At 44.5% G+C, this 14,036-nt stretch overlaps 1 long non-coding RNA gene across 1 annotated transcript; it reads left to right on the top strand.

Annotated features, from left to right (window-relative positions):
- Positions 1-4,065: 4,065 nt before the first annotated feature.
- On the top strand, positions 4,066-10,209 carry LOC117086110. The gene is made up of 2 exons (XR_004438205.1): positions 4,066-4,189; positions 9,362-10,209. It is a non-coding gene; the product is annotated as an uncharacterized LOC117086110 (long non-coding RNA).
- The last annotated feature ends 3,827 nt before the right edge of the window (positions 10,210-14,036 follow it).

Below are 14,036 nucleotides of genomic sequence, written 5' to 3'. Positions count from 1 at the left end.
TTTTAAATGAAACATTGGAGAATACAAAAGAATATGTACGTTTTAATTATAGTAATTTTAAAATATGTCATTCCCTGCTTCAAAACCTTCAACAGCTCACCACACAATCTCCTTAATATGGCCATTAGATCCTCCTTTGTCTGATCTCTATGTACCCCTCCAACCTTAACTCACCCCCCTCCCTAACTGCCTTGGCTCTGAGTGTTTAGAGACCTTAGAAATCACCTAAACATGTCACCCTCAGTGATCATCTGAGGCATCACTTCTTTGAGAAGGCATCCGTGACCTTCCCCACAGCCAGGCTTTCTATGTCAGCACTATCACACTGCATTGCAATTGCCTGTGCACTTTTCACTTGCCCCAAGTGGACTATGAGCTCCTTTTCAACTGAGATCTTGTCTATCTTTCTCACAGCTGTGTCCTAGAACCTGGCACAGTGCCTGGCATATGGAGGGGCTCGACAGATGTGCATTGGATGGATGAAAAAATAAAAGAGTGATCAATGAGTGAATCAGTGAAGGAATCAATGAGCAAATATCATTGCTACTAGCCTCTCTGCTTCCCACTTTGAGTGAGTAGCTGAATGCGTGTGGTCCTGTGTTCAATGCAGCAAATGCAGACAAGAAGAGAAGATAAAACATGAGAACCTGTGAATATTGAGGTCACTGAGCTGACCTCATTTTCAAATTGTTTTTAATACTGTGGAGAGTTTTGGGAGGTAAGGGGGTAGCTTTATTGAGATATAATTCACACACCACACAGTTCACCCATTTAAAGTGTAAAAAACAATGGTTTTTAGTATATTCACAGAATAATAAAATCATCACCCAAATCAATTTTAGAACAGTTTTATTACCACAGAAAGAGTCCCTCTACTGCCACGTTCATTAGCTATCACTCTCCACCCAATCTACCCATCCTCTTCAGCCCTAAACAACCACTAATCCTCAGCCTCTATTGATTTACCTATTCTGGATCTTTCATATAAATGGAATCATCTGATGTATGTTCTTTTGTATCTGGCTTCTTCCACATAGCATAATGTTTTCAAGGCTCGCCCATGTTGTAGCATGTATCAGTACTTCATTACTTTTTATGGCTGAATAATATTCCATTGCATGGACTACCATATTTTGTTTATCTATTCATCAGTTGATGGACGTTTGGGTTGTTTCACCTTTGGACTATTATGAATAATGCCGCTATAAACATTCATATATAAGTTTTTATATGGACATAATATTTTCATTTCTCTTGTGTATAGCTAGGATGAAATTGCTGGTTCATATAGTAACTGCATTTAACATTTTGAGGCACTGCAAGGATGTTTTCCAACGTGACTGCACCATTTCACATTCCCACCTTCAGTGTATGATTCCAATTTCTCCACATCCTCATCAACACTTACTTTTCTGGCTCTTTGATTATAGACATCCTAGTGGGTATGGAATGGTACTTTGGTTTTAATTTGCATTTCCCTGGTGACTAATGGCATTGAACATTTTTATATGCTTATTGGCCATTTGTATATTTAGTATTGTTCAAAATATATTTTCAATTTAGAAAAATGTTTAGAATGAGGAATAGTTTCTAATAAATAGGATGTACATAGGAGATCATTCTGACCTCATTAAGGTGCTAACCACCAAAGGTGAAAAGTGCAAATAAGAAGCCTTAATGACCTATAAGGGACAAAAGAGATAGCAAGCTTCATTCCTGACTCTGGGCAAGTTACCTAGCTTCTCCAAGCCCTGGTCTCAACATCTGTAAAATGGAATACTAACAATACCTATATTACAGGTCTGGTGTGCTAGTTAAATAAAATGTACATGTAAAACACATAGCATAGTCCCTAGCAAACAGTAAGAACTCAATAAATGTTTGGTGTATGGAACTATGGTAATTAAAATTAATCATGTTTTTAGCTACAGGACTTATGGAAGGCTTTATTATGCAAATATGCATTATGATTCTCAAAGTTAAGAAAGAATTTGTTTTCTAAATTTAATTGATCATGGAATCCTTTTCTCATAGGTCATCTGGCAGAGCACGTAGTCTAGGAACATGCTCTGGGAAATGCTAACCTACCTCTTCTATCTTTTACAGACCAGGAAAATGAGGCCCTGAAAAGAACTGCCCAAGATATTTAGTCACTTGATAACAAATCCAAGGAGAGAATCCAAGTTCTCCTCTTCCCGTATTCTTTAGTGAAATGCATGAACCCATCACCTTGAGAGTGGGACAAGAAGAAGCCCTATGTCCACCTGTCCCATACTCCATCTGTTTGGTCCACAAGCTCAGTCCCCACCCTCTCAGGCCCATCCTCATATTGTCATGGACTGGAGTAAGAGCACAAATGGAGGCCCACGTGACATATGTCTAACTATGTAACAGATGTAAGTCAAGTTGACAAACTGCTGAGGAAAATACGTTTCATCCTCCTGCCTTGGCAAGTGAACCTTCATAATGACCTGAAAGGCCAAGTTCAAATTCAGAACCCCTCAGAGTTCCTCAGTGAGTGTGACCCATGAGAGAGAGGATCCTGGAGCCTGAGGCTGCATCCCACTTCCTGCCATCCCTGGCTCTGTCCCACACTGCAAGCATCTTGTTAACATGCAGATAGACCCTGCTGGCCACGTATCCAAACTTCATCCATAGGCTGCGGTGACAGCAACCTCCCAGACCCCTTCAGAACTGGGGAGAGTGCAGGCTGACAGCAAGATGGACTCTCAGGAAGTCAGACCCAGGAAAAGACCTGTGAGTGAAACTGGGTTTGGGGCTGTTTGGGCAGGAATATGGGGTCCCAGGTACCTGAAGTCTGGAGGGGCATGGGCTCTGAGTGGATGTAGTCCCTCAGCCCTGCAAATGGAATACCCTGCAGGAAGCGGTATAGCAAGAAGGGGGCCAGAGCATGGCTACACCGGAGCTACCCATGTTCAAGGGCAGTGCTGTTCACTGTACCCATCTGAGAGCCGCAAGGATTGTTTCAGGGAAGATGCCTGAAAAGAAACATCTGTGAAAACGAGATTGCAAATCTTTTCCCTGAACCATGAGCTTTTTAACCGAAGCAGCCCTGCAGCCCCACTGCAGGAGGGTCAGCCCAGAGATTCATGAGCAGCCGTACTGGGAAGGCTTCATGTGACACACTGAGGCATTAAGAGGGGCACTCCAAGGTGACCTGGGGAGCCTTCTTTCAGCCCTCTGCTACCCCCATTTGGTAAATTATGGAAGATTAGTAAAAACTGAAAGGAGACTCAAGGCTCACATTATCTCTGGATGGTTTGCTACATGTAAATAATAAGAACTTGATGGTAGAAAGCAGATTGTCCATTATCATTAGTATGATTTCAGCCTGCTTTATGGCTCCTCGGCGAGTTGAAAACATATTTTTAGTTTTAATATCAAAACCTGTCAGAATTTGTTTTGCTAAAGCTAACAGAATGATACAGGTCAGATCAATTATTATGAGAAATTTCATTAAGGAAGTGCCATATGTGGCACTATAAAAAAGACAGAGCAGCACATATGGCTAGGAAGAAGGGATGGCACTGTGTCCCCTGCACGTGCATGACACTGTCACGCCCTTCAGCCCCTGTCACTGTGGCCATACTTGAATGGGAAACCCCTCCTCCATCTCCACCCCTGTCTTATGCTGTTCTCTCTCCCCCAAAACCTGTGCTCTGCTGGTGCCCCAACCCCGGAGACCTGACAACGAATTTAATGGTTGTCTGCAGAGGACTTGGTTAACAGGACTTCTGATATCCCAGGGAATGGAAACTTTCAAACAGGAGACAAAGAAAATGAATGAACAATTACAAGCAGGGGCCCAAGTCGGATTGAATGCTCTCTCTCTCTTTCCTGCTTGGTATCAGGAGTTAAGAACACCAGTTCTGGGATCAGACTACCTAGGTTTAGGTCTTGATAAATCAAATCTCATCTTGAATTGTAATCTTCATAATCCCCACATGTCAAGGAGAGGCCAGGTGGAGGTAACTGAATCACGGGGGCGGTTTCCCCATGCTGTTCTCGTAATAGAGTTCTCACGAGATCTGATGACCTTATAAGGAGCTCTTCCCCTCTTAACTTGGCACACCTCCTTCCTGCCACATTGTGAAGAAGGTGCCTTGATTCCCCTTCACCTTCCACCATGATTGTAAGTTTCCTGAGGCCTCTCCAGCCATGCTGAACTGTGAGTCAATTAAACCTCTTTCCTTTGTAAATTACCCTCATGTCAGGCAGTTCATTATAGCAGTATGAAAACGGACTAATACTCTACAACTTCATGTGACAGTGTCCGGTTTACTTCATCTCAGTAAGCCTCAGTTTTTTCATCTGTAGAATAGGGATAATAAGATCCATTTCTCAGGTGCCTGCCGGGAAAACTAAATGAGCAAAATGCATGTTAAAGCACTTAGCATGATGCCTGGCAAACAGTAGTAATTATCTTCATTTGTATGTCATTGGCAGGCAATAGATCTGGTGGAAAAACATACAATTTAAGTTAGGAAATCTGTATCTACCACTGGCTCTAAGATTTTGGCTAGTTGGTTCACCTCTCTAGACCTTCATTTCCTCATGAACAAACTGGGGATAACCCTACCCATCTGGCAGAGTTGTTTCAAGATTCAGGGAGCTACTGAATGGGGAAAGTGCTTACAAACTATAATGTGATATGCAAGCATAATTTAGTGTAATCATTTCCAAGCTATCCCCGAGCCTCTGAAAATGCTGGGCAGATGCCATTTATATGACTTTCTTTGGAATATGGACGGTCCCGGCAGTTGAGTAATAACTAAAAGCATCCTAAGAGTCTAATGACACAAAACATCAGAACGAGTCAGAAATGTAGAAGCCCTGACTCAAAAGGGTCTGAGATGTACAGCAGAGGCGTGTTCACAAAGGAGCTGCCTGGCTGATTGCACTTAATAGCTTAGCATCCTTCAAATAGGTTATACATATTTTTAAAGCCCAGAAATTGATATTCAGCAGCACGGCTTCCTTTCAGGCCTAGAGTCTATAATAGTTTTGTCCCTTGAAATCATAACTCAAGAGATAAACCAGTCTGCAGCTCTGAGATGTCCCATAGTGGCAGCCATGCTTGGCTAGCCAGACCTTGCCTTCGAGTTTTGCTGATGGAGGATCTGACCACTTGGCTCAGATCATGGAATTTTTCAACCTTCTGGTCCCAGCTGTTGGCTAACTATTATGCCCTCTGAAGGCCCTTCCAGCCTGGTCATTCTCCAAGGTTAAGTGAGCTGATTACTTACACACAAGTCCTCTCTTGGACTCTGAGGCCTGGAGTGTGATGAGCATTTTATCCTGAATCTCTTACTTTATGAAATCCTCTAGGATATACAAAACAGAAAAATGGAAAGGGAGAATGAGTGTTGAAGAAAAATGAAAGAAAGGAGGAGAAAACAAATGTGCTCCCTGACTCTGCTTAACCTCTTCAGGTGAAGGAAGAGGAAGGGTGCTGTCAAAGTTGCACCAGAGCCAGTTCTGAGAGGGAAGCAGTTTGGGGAAGTAGCAGCCTGCACAGCTCAGGGGAGCTGCTGACTCCTGGAGGAGGTGGTCCCTGCTAGCGCAGACCCAGCCTCAGCTGGACACAGGAAGGGCAGGCTCCTTGGCTCCTGTGGTATCAGAAAGAGGTGACAGGCACATGCCCAGAGCAGGAGATTAACCCCAGGCACAAGGGAGAGAGAGGCAGATCTGGAGTGGGATTACAGACCTCCTCCGCTCTGGTCTTTACCTCAGTTTCCTCTTAGCTGTGGAAAAAAAAAAAAAAAAAAAACCCTGGTGTGCGTAATTTGAACATTTCTATTCATTGGGTGGTGACTAAGACTCAGCAGACACAGGCCCTGAGCCTCTTCCAGCCTCAACTGCCGTCTCTCCTCAAGTTCTCTTTCCCTCCCCACCTGACTTGTGATGCACAGGTTCCTTCCTTTCTCCTTTCTTTCCTCAGTCCTCTTGCTGCTCTCTCCACTTTCTCCTGCCTCAGACTCTTTCATTCAAACCCTTCTTTCCTGCTCTCCCTCCTTCCTGCTCCTCCTCCTTCCTGCTCCCCCTCCTTCCTGCTTCCCTTTCCTTCTTGTTCCCCCTCCTTCTGCTCTCCCTCCTTCTGCTCCCCCTCCTTCTGCTCCCTTTCTTCCTGCTCCCCCTCCTCCTGCTTCCCCTCCTTCCTGCTCTCCCTCCTTCTGCTCCCTTTCCTTCTGCTCCCCCTCCTTCTGCTCCCCCTCCTTCTGCTCCCTTTCCTTCCTGCTCCCCCTCCTTCCTGCTTCCCCTCCTTCCTGCTTCCCCCTCCTTCCTGCTTCCCTTTCCTTCTTGTTCCCCCTCCTTCTGCTCCCCCTCCTTCTGCTCCCTTTCCTTCCTGCTCCCCCTCCTTCCTGCTCTCCCTCCTTCCTGCTCCGCCTCCTTCCTGCTCCCTCTCCTTCCTGCTTCCCCCTCCTTCCTGCTTCCCCTCCTTCCTGCTCTCCCCTCCTTCCTTGCTTCTGTCCCCTTCTCTCTCAGTTCCCCTCATTCTCTCTGCTTTTGCTCTCCTAGTCTCTACCTTTCCTGTTCTCATCCTACCTCTTCAAGATGCCCTACTGGGGACTTTCTGATTTCTCTGTTTCTGGCTTCTAGAACTTTGAGGGTAATTAAAATCTGTCAAAAGGCCCCAATATTGGTGGGGAAAGAATTAGGTAGGGGAAATGGTGGTTGATGTTTAAATAAGTAAAATAAGTATGATAAAACCCCTTTATAGTAAATTTTCTAAGATTGCAGACTACTTTTTATATTTCTTGTGGTTTCCATAGAGCCTAGCATTGTTCTTAACACATAAAAAATGCTCAATAAATATTTGTTGAATAAGTGCCTCAACCAATTAATGTAAGAATGTGGAAAACAAAATGTAGTTTATTTCATTTGAGCACGTATAGCCACGGTGTCAATTGAGCCAGAAAGCAGGGATGTATGTCTTTAGAGAATCTTGCAAATCTTTGATGGAATGTACCTATTCACTTATAATTAGCATAAGTATTATTAAAATGTTGCCATCTTCAACGGGCTAAAATTTTCCTTGTTTACATTACTAATTTTCTTGGCAAGCCTTCTTTCATAAATACAAGTCAATCCCAGTCTACAAGTTCTGTACACAAAGCCACTGACTCTGCTGATGTCCCATGGTGACGCTGGATTACTTCACCCATCTCCTCTGCACCCAACTGGTTCACCTGCAGAATTCATCTATAACTCATCCTTTCACAAATGTTTCTCTTATGCTTCTTTGTGCCAATCTTTATGCTGAGTACTTCACATATATCATCTCATTTAATTCACGTAAACTCTGAGGAAGTCATATTATTATCCCTACTTTTCAGATGAGGAGCCTGAGGCTAAAATTTATGGAGTAGCTTCACCAATTTTCCCACTTTGCCCACCACAAAAGTAGTTCCTGGGATGCAGGCCTTGCAGTTTTTAAACCAGGACAGTCTCAGGCAAGCTGTCCCAGTTTGACTGGGACTGGGGAATTTCCCAAGACATGGGGCTTTCAGTGCTAAAGCTGGGAATGCCCTATGCACGCTGGAAGAGTTGCTCACCCTACTCTAGTCATGTGCCCAGGGTCATTAGAGTCAGGATTCAAAACAATTTCATCTGATTTCAAGGACCTACTTTTAAATAGCCTGCCCTGACCTGTCAACCTCTAATCCTGCATTTCTAGCTGCTTCAGAGACATCCCACACCCCAAATACCACCCTCCAAAACATCTCTCTTCCCATTATGCCAACTGTGCCACTCTGTTAAGTAATATCTAAAGGTATCCTTATAATCACTTCCAAATTTCTCAAATCCTTCCCTCCCTTGCTATTCCCTTTACTAGCACCCTGGTCCAGGTCTTCAGCCCCTGAATTCCCACTACCAAAATGTTTCTCTGCCTCCAAGTGTCTACCCTGCACATCATTCTCAGATTTATTCCTTAGCAGGGTAAACATGAAAGAGAATTCACAGTCCAGCCTTACATCTGACATATATCTCTTTGCCTTAGCTTTTTGCCTTAAAAAGCTAAGGCAAAGAGAATTCAATAGCTCCTCCGAAGCTGCATCCGGGCAGAGCCCAGTATAGCACCCACATCATCCTCACCCACAGGCCTGCGTACTTTCCAAAGCACCTGCCCTTGCCTCTCCTATGGTTCCCTCTGGCCACAGAGCAAGTCCAAAATCTGCATCTGCAAATATTTCAGCCTCCTGGTCCTACCTACAATTCTACCAAGTGCCCTCTCTGCTCTGCTGAGTTGGTCTGGCCTTTGCAGCTGCAAACCTCTGGACCACCTCTGCATCTTCTCTTCTATTTTTGCCCACCTACTTTCCCTCCTTCACTGAGGAGGGTTTAAGTGAGCACCTATTATGGACAAAGTCTCTCTCTAGTGAAAACACAGAAGAAGACACAGTCCCCAAAACAAACAGCTTTCACTCTGTCTGAGGTTCCAGTTCCTCATGACCCCTCCCCCAACCCCTTTCCTCACAACTTTCCAGAATATACATGTTCTGTACCAAGACTTTTGGCATTTAAGCTATTGAATCCAATTTTTTATCTGCTCCTTGTAGGTGGGTCTTAATAGATTGTCAGGTCTTGGATGTAGTAATACTGGAAAGCCTTTCTTCCTGCTCCCCACAACACATCTGACCTTGTGATGGGTGTATAATCACTGCTTGACAGTTTCTTGTTGAGCTGAATTAAATTGGTCACAACAGATTCTCTACCACAAGCCATCCTATGCAACAATTTTTTTTCTCTGATTCTAGTGTACATAGCAGTCATTCTGCCAGAGAAAAACTTGACGCATATTATTTTCATTGCAGTCTAGAAGGGCAAGAGCTGACATCAAATTGACCCACTTACATTTATTTTTCCACCACTAAGGAGGAACCCGCCTCCTTCCCTGCTCTTCCTCCTCCCCCAGACATCTCAAAGAACCTAATCACCATCTTCTGAATCCTCCCTGTCACCTTCCGCCCCCTCAACCAAATGCACATACCACCTCAAATACTGAACCGCAATTCAGATTTTTAAAGTTCAAGAACGAACAAGAAGAAGCAATTGACTCATTTTTCCTTGATTCAAAGTGCTGTGGGTTTTCTAAAACAACCCTGACACCCCTTATGTGGGCCTATTTCTGCAGCCAGGGCAGACCAAGGGGCTCCTACTTCCCTAGCCAGATTGAACAATGAAGCATAAATTACACAGCCTTGATGTGTGACCTTGGGCAAATAAGCCGCTTCACTGCTCTGGGCTTAGGATTCCCCAGCTACAAAGGAAGGGGCTTCTCTATGGAGGACCCCTCCACTCGCACATTCTATGACTCTGATTTCTTTCTCACTCCTAGATTCCCTCCACAGAGCAACCTGCTCCAAGAACAACTCCAGCCCCAATAAATCTTCCCTTGCCAACACAGCTCTTCTGCTGCCAGTGCAAAAGGTGGAAAGATGATTTCTTTTCTTTGTTTTTCTTTTTTTACTAAGTTTCATGCTGAGAAAAGCTCATTAAAACTGCTAGTTCACCCAACATGGAAAGACAGCCCCAGTAGAAGGGCAAACAGAGCTTAGGGACTCTCAGTTGCCCTATGGAGGCAAAGTGACTCTAAAAGCTTTGTCAGTTTGATTTCAGTGGCTCACAGGATTCTTTGAGCCATTTGCCCTCTCAAAATAGACAGTAAGTAGACAATGAGTAGGTCCTCAGAGAAGCCACTCCTAGTTTTGGTATTTTGTGGATTCTTTATTTGGATGACACACAGGGCATCAGGTTCCTATTGGCCTTTTCTTGAATAACTTGCTTACAAAGGAGAAGGAAATGCTGCTTAAACCACTATTGCCTTCTATGGAGAGCAGCTCTTCATAAATAAGAAACCCTTTGAATCTGCTGAGTACCTTGATGAGTTTGGATATGCAAAATGGACCCAGAGCAAGATGTGGAAAGAAAAGCAGGGAAGAGTTGAATTGCTCTGCATAACTAATAAGAAAAATTGGAATTTATCAGGAGAACCCACGAAGAATGAGGCTGAGAAAAAAGAGAGAAGGGTGGAGAGAAGAACCAGCAATTTGGACGAGGCTGAGGTTCTATGTGGGGTGCAATGGCCAGTGAAAAATCTGAAGGATGGGAGGGCAGAACTTGATGACTATTTTCACATGTGACTGCGTGCTGTTGCAATAAAACCATCTCCATCTTCCTCTTAAATCTACTTTAAAATCTTCTCTACAAACTTTCATGAATAAGTGGGGATTTTTGTTTGTGTTGGTGAACTCAGGGAAGAGGCTCAATTTCAGGTATGAGTAAACATGGATTAGAACAACAGAAAGCATAGAGCCACAAATTTTAAAAGCGGGAATTAGAAGCCAGGGGTGATTACAAAACAGTAATCCCCAGGGAATCTGGAGAAATTGTGAGATGCTCACAGTGTATTGAGTTGGTGGTTGAAGCTTATGTTTTCTAAATACCAAATGGGAAAGAAATTTGGAATTTGTTGGGAGAATCCAGGCAGAATGAGGATGAGAAAAAGAGAGAAGAATGAAGAGAAGAACCAGCAATTTGGACGAGGCTGGAGCTCTATGTGGGGTGCAATGGTCATGCACGTGTGTGTGAATGCGTGCGCGCACACACACACGCACGACTGGGGAAAAAAAAAAAAAAACCTTGAAGGAAAGGTTGAGGGAGAACAATTGGCCAGCCCAAGTACAGGGGAAACCTCACTAAAAATGAGCTGCTGCTCCCTGGAATCTGTGGGCTCTTCTCTAATGATACTGGGCAGATAGAGCTTTGGCTGCTGGCTGGGCAACGAAAAGGCAGCATCAAGAGAAGAGGCAGCTGCTGGCTGCAAAGGAGTGTGGATGTGCAGGCCAAGCGCTGTCCACAGTGAGGGAAGCTAACCAGGAGAGTGCGATCAGATGAGGTATGAATTTCTCTTGATGGTTCAGCGCTTTTATATAGAATATTTAGAAATGTCTAAAATTCATAGCACTTCAAAGTTGGAAGACAGCTTCCCCCTATAAACAGTTCCTGTTAAAGCTATTAAAGAGTGTGAATGTACATTAGGAAAAACTGAACCAAGAAAGGGACCCGGGAGGGTTAGATGGTGGGAAGAACCAAATTCCTGCCAACCAGAATAGAATCCCAGAGAAAAATGGATGCTGGCCAGAGAAATAGCCCCTTCCACAGATTGTTATCTAGGAAGACACAGAGGGAATGAGGAGGACTCCAGCACAGCCTCAGACAGACATATCTGGGCTCTAAAGCACCTCTCTTTCTATGTTTTATGTCTTCAGTTTCATTCATTTTTTCACATATATTTACTGAACACGCAGTACAAACCAGGTACCTTTCTTGATGTTAGGGAGACAGAGATGAAATAAGCAGATAAGGCTTTGTTCTCTTGCATTTAACACAGGCAATAAACAAGAGGGAAGAACATGAATGAATCAGATTTAGATGCCACTAAGTATCCTGTGAGTGAAATAAAGCCGACACTCGTCACGAACAGTGACTTTGGATAGGGTCTGCTTTAAGAAGAGTGGTCCAGGAAGGCCTGTCTGAGGAAAGCTCCTCTGAGTTGCAACAGAAGCAATGAGAAAGAATCAGCCTTGAGAAGCTGTTGGAGAAAGGCATCCTGAGCAGAGGGAGGAAATGCAAAGGCCCTAGGAGGGCAGAGGGCAGGTGGGGTGGAGCTGGAGAAGCGCATCTGGAGTAGAGGCTGAGAACAAAGCCCAGGGGCGGGTCCTGCAGGCCCCTAAAAGCCCTGATGAAGCCAATCAAAGTGGGTAGCCATCTGGTGCACCGTGGCGGGGAGGAGTTTCCTTTCTGCACTGAAGGAGGCCATTTCTCCAAGAAGAAAGGCATGGAGTGAGCTCTGCACCCACACAGGAGACTCCAGGAGTGGTGCTTACAGCGAAGAGCCACCAGATGGCTCCATGAAGAGATGGCCCACTTTGCTTTCTCCTGCCATTACTGACGCTTTTCCTGTTGTAAGGTAGAAGCACTTTTTCCCACTGAACAAAAGCTTCTTCAACAATCAGCCACATTCCTTTCCTTTTTTTTTTTTCTTTTTTTTCTCCCAAACAAAATGAACCAATAGCAGCCAGTAAGTACAACAGGGCAGGCCAAATAGAAACCATCTTTGCCATCCCGACAGCTAAAACGGGCAACTCCTCCTAACCACGGGGCTTCCTCTGGGCTCCATTCCTAAACTCCCCTTTTCTCAAAGCACTGTGCTCAGTCCAACAGGCTGGATCACCCTCCTTTCCAGAAAGTCAATCCTAGGAAAAAGGAATACCTAGCCCAGGACACAGGCCAAACTTTAACTCTCCGAGGAGTAGATTCCCCAGGAAGTAATAACATCTGAGCACTTAAACAACTCACTGTGACAGTGTGCATGAGAACATGGGGCTGGGAGAGCAACAGGAGCTTCAGAATAAAAAGGCAGACAGGATGGTGGCTACTTTCACAGAGGTTTTCCTGCAATAGTATGTATTATTAAATCAAGGCAAGAATCGCTCCAGACTGTTCAACACACACCAGCCCTGGAAACTGTTGTTTGGTGTGAAAGAAGGAGCTTCAGAGAGCAGCACGCAGCTGGCATCAAGAAGCAAAAGTCTGCAGGACTTGTCAGTGAGTCTAATGAACTCATCAAGGAGCCACAGGGCCCAAGGCTTTTCAGGGCACTCTGAAGAGTCAACAGGGAAAAAAAAATAGCCCATCTTTAATAAGCCTGCAATCAAATGCTGGTCATGAGAACTCTTGCCCAATGGAATTTTTTCCTTCTTTTTCATCTGTTGGAATTAGTGTCTCCCTCCCCTGAGCTCCCACAGTCCTTGGTCCATATTGTAGTCATGCCCAGACCTGTGTCCCTCAGTAGATGGGGAGCTCCTTGAGCCCAGGCCTACCTGTCATCCACATTTGTGTCCTCTCTCCCACTCAGGACCTCCCATAGAGCCTGGTGCCTGGCTCTCCCTTCACAAATGCTCATCAAACTAAATTTTGATATGGAAACAGGAAGCCCAGCCACAGGGCCCAGGGGAGAGTCTGTGAAGTGAGTGAAGCGTTGAGTTACATTGGATCTGAAAAGTACTCTTAGCACTGACAAGGCCTAGCACGTGGTCAGCCCTAAATAATGGTGTTTTGTCTTTTTTTCCTCCTATGAGGTAGGATTTAAGAAGCTTAAAAAACAAAATGTTTAAAATTCTCTTTTCCCTCATATCCCTCCCCTCTCCCTGCCATTATGCCTATAATCTGTAAATGAGTCAAACTAGTGAGATAAGGCAGTAAAGGGACCTATGTTAAATGCAAATCTGGGATGGCAACATGTGTGGATATTATTATCCCCTTATTGAAAATGAGGAAAACAAAGCCCAGAGAGGCTAAGTAACTTGGCTACTGTCACACAGTTTGCAAGTGGCTAAGCCAGGATTTAATCCTAAACCTGACTTCACAATAGTCCTTCTGCCACTGCATTCGGCCCACCTTGCATGGTGGCATGGAACCAGAGCAGAGCTTCCTAAAGTGGACATCTGTAGCGGGATCATTGATTCTCTCCAAAATGTACATCTCAAGGTTTCACCCATACCTACTTAAGTCAGAAGAAAAATCTGGGAGTGAGAATTGCATGGTTTTTGTTTTTTCTTTTTTTTTTTTTTTGAGACAGAATCTCACTCTGTCGCTCAGGCTGGAGTGCAGTGATATGATCTCAGCTCACTGCAGCCTCCACCTCCCAGGTTCAAGCAGGTCTTATGCCTCAGCCTCCCAAGTAGCTGGGACTACAGACACACATCACCACACCTGGCTAATGTTTTTTTGTATTTTTAGTAGAGATGGGGCTTCACCATGTTGGCCAGGCTGGTCTCGAACTCCTGAGCTCAAGAGATCAACTCGCCCCAGCCTCCCAAAGTGCTTTGATTACAGTTGTGAGCCACCACACCCGGACAGGATTGCATTTTGATAAGCTCCCCAGGTGGATTCTTATCCCCACATTTGAGAACCACTGACTGTGGGACAAGAATTAAAAGTCTTTGGCT

Source organism: Trachypithecus francoisi, unplaced genomic scaffold (assembly GCF_009764315.1).
Source record: "Trachypithecus francoisi isolate TF-2019V2 unplaced genomic scaffold, Tfra_2.0 Contig00586, whole genome shotgun sequence".
NCBI lineage: Eukaryota > Metazoa > Chordata > Mammalia > Primates > Cercopithecidae > Trachypithecus > Trachypithecus francoisi.
Note: the sequence above shows the minus strand (reverse complement) of the source record. Positions and strands in the feature narration are given on the sequence as shown.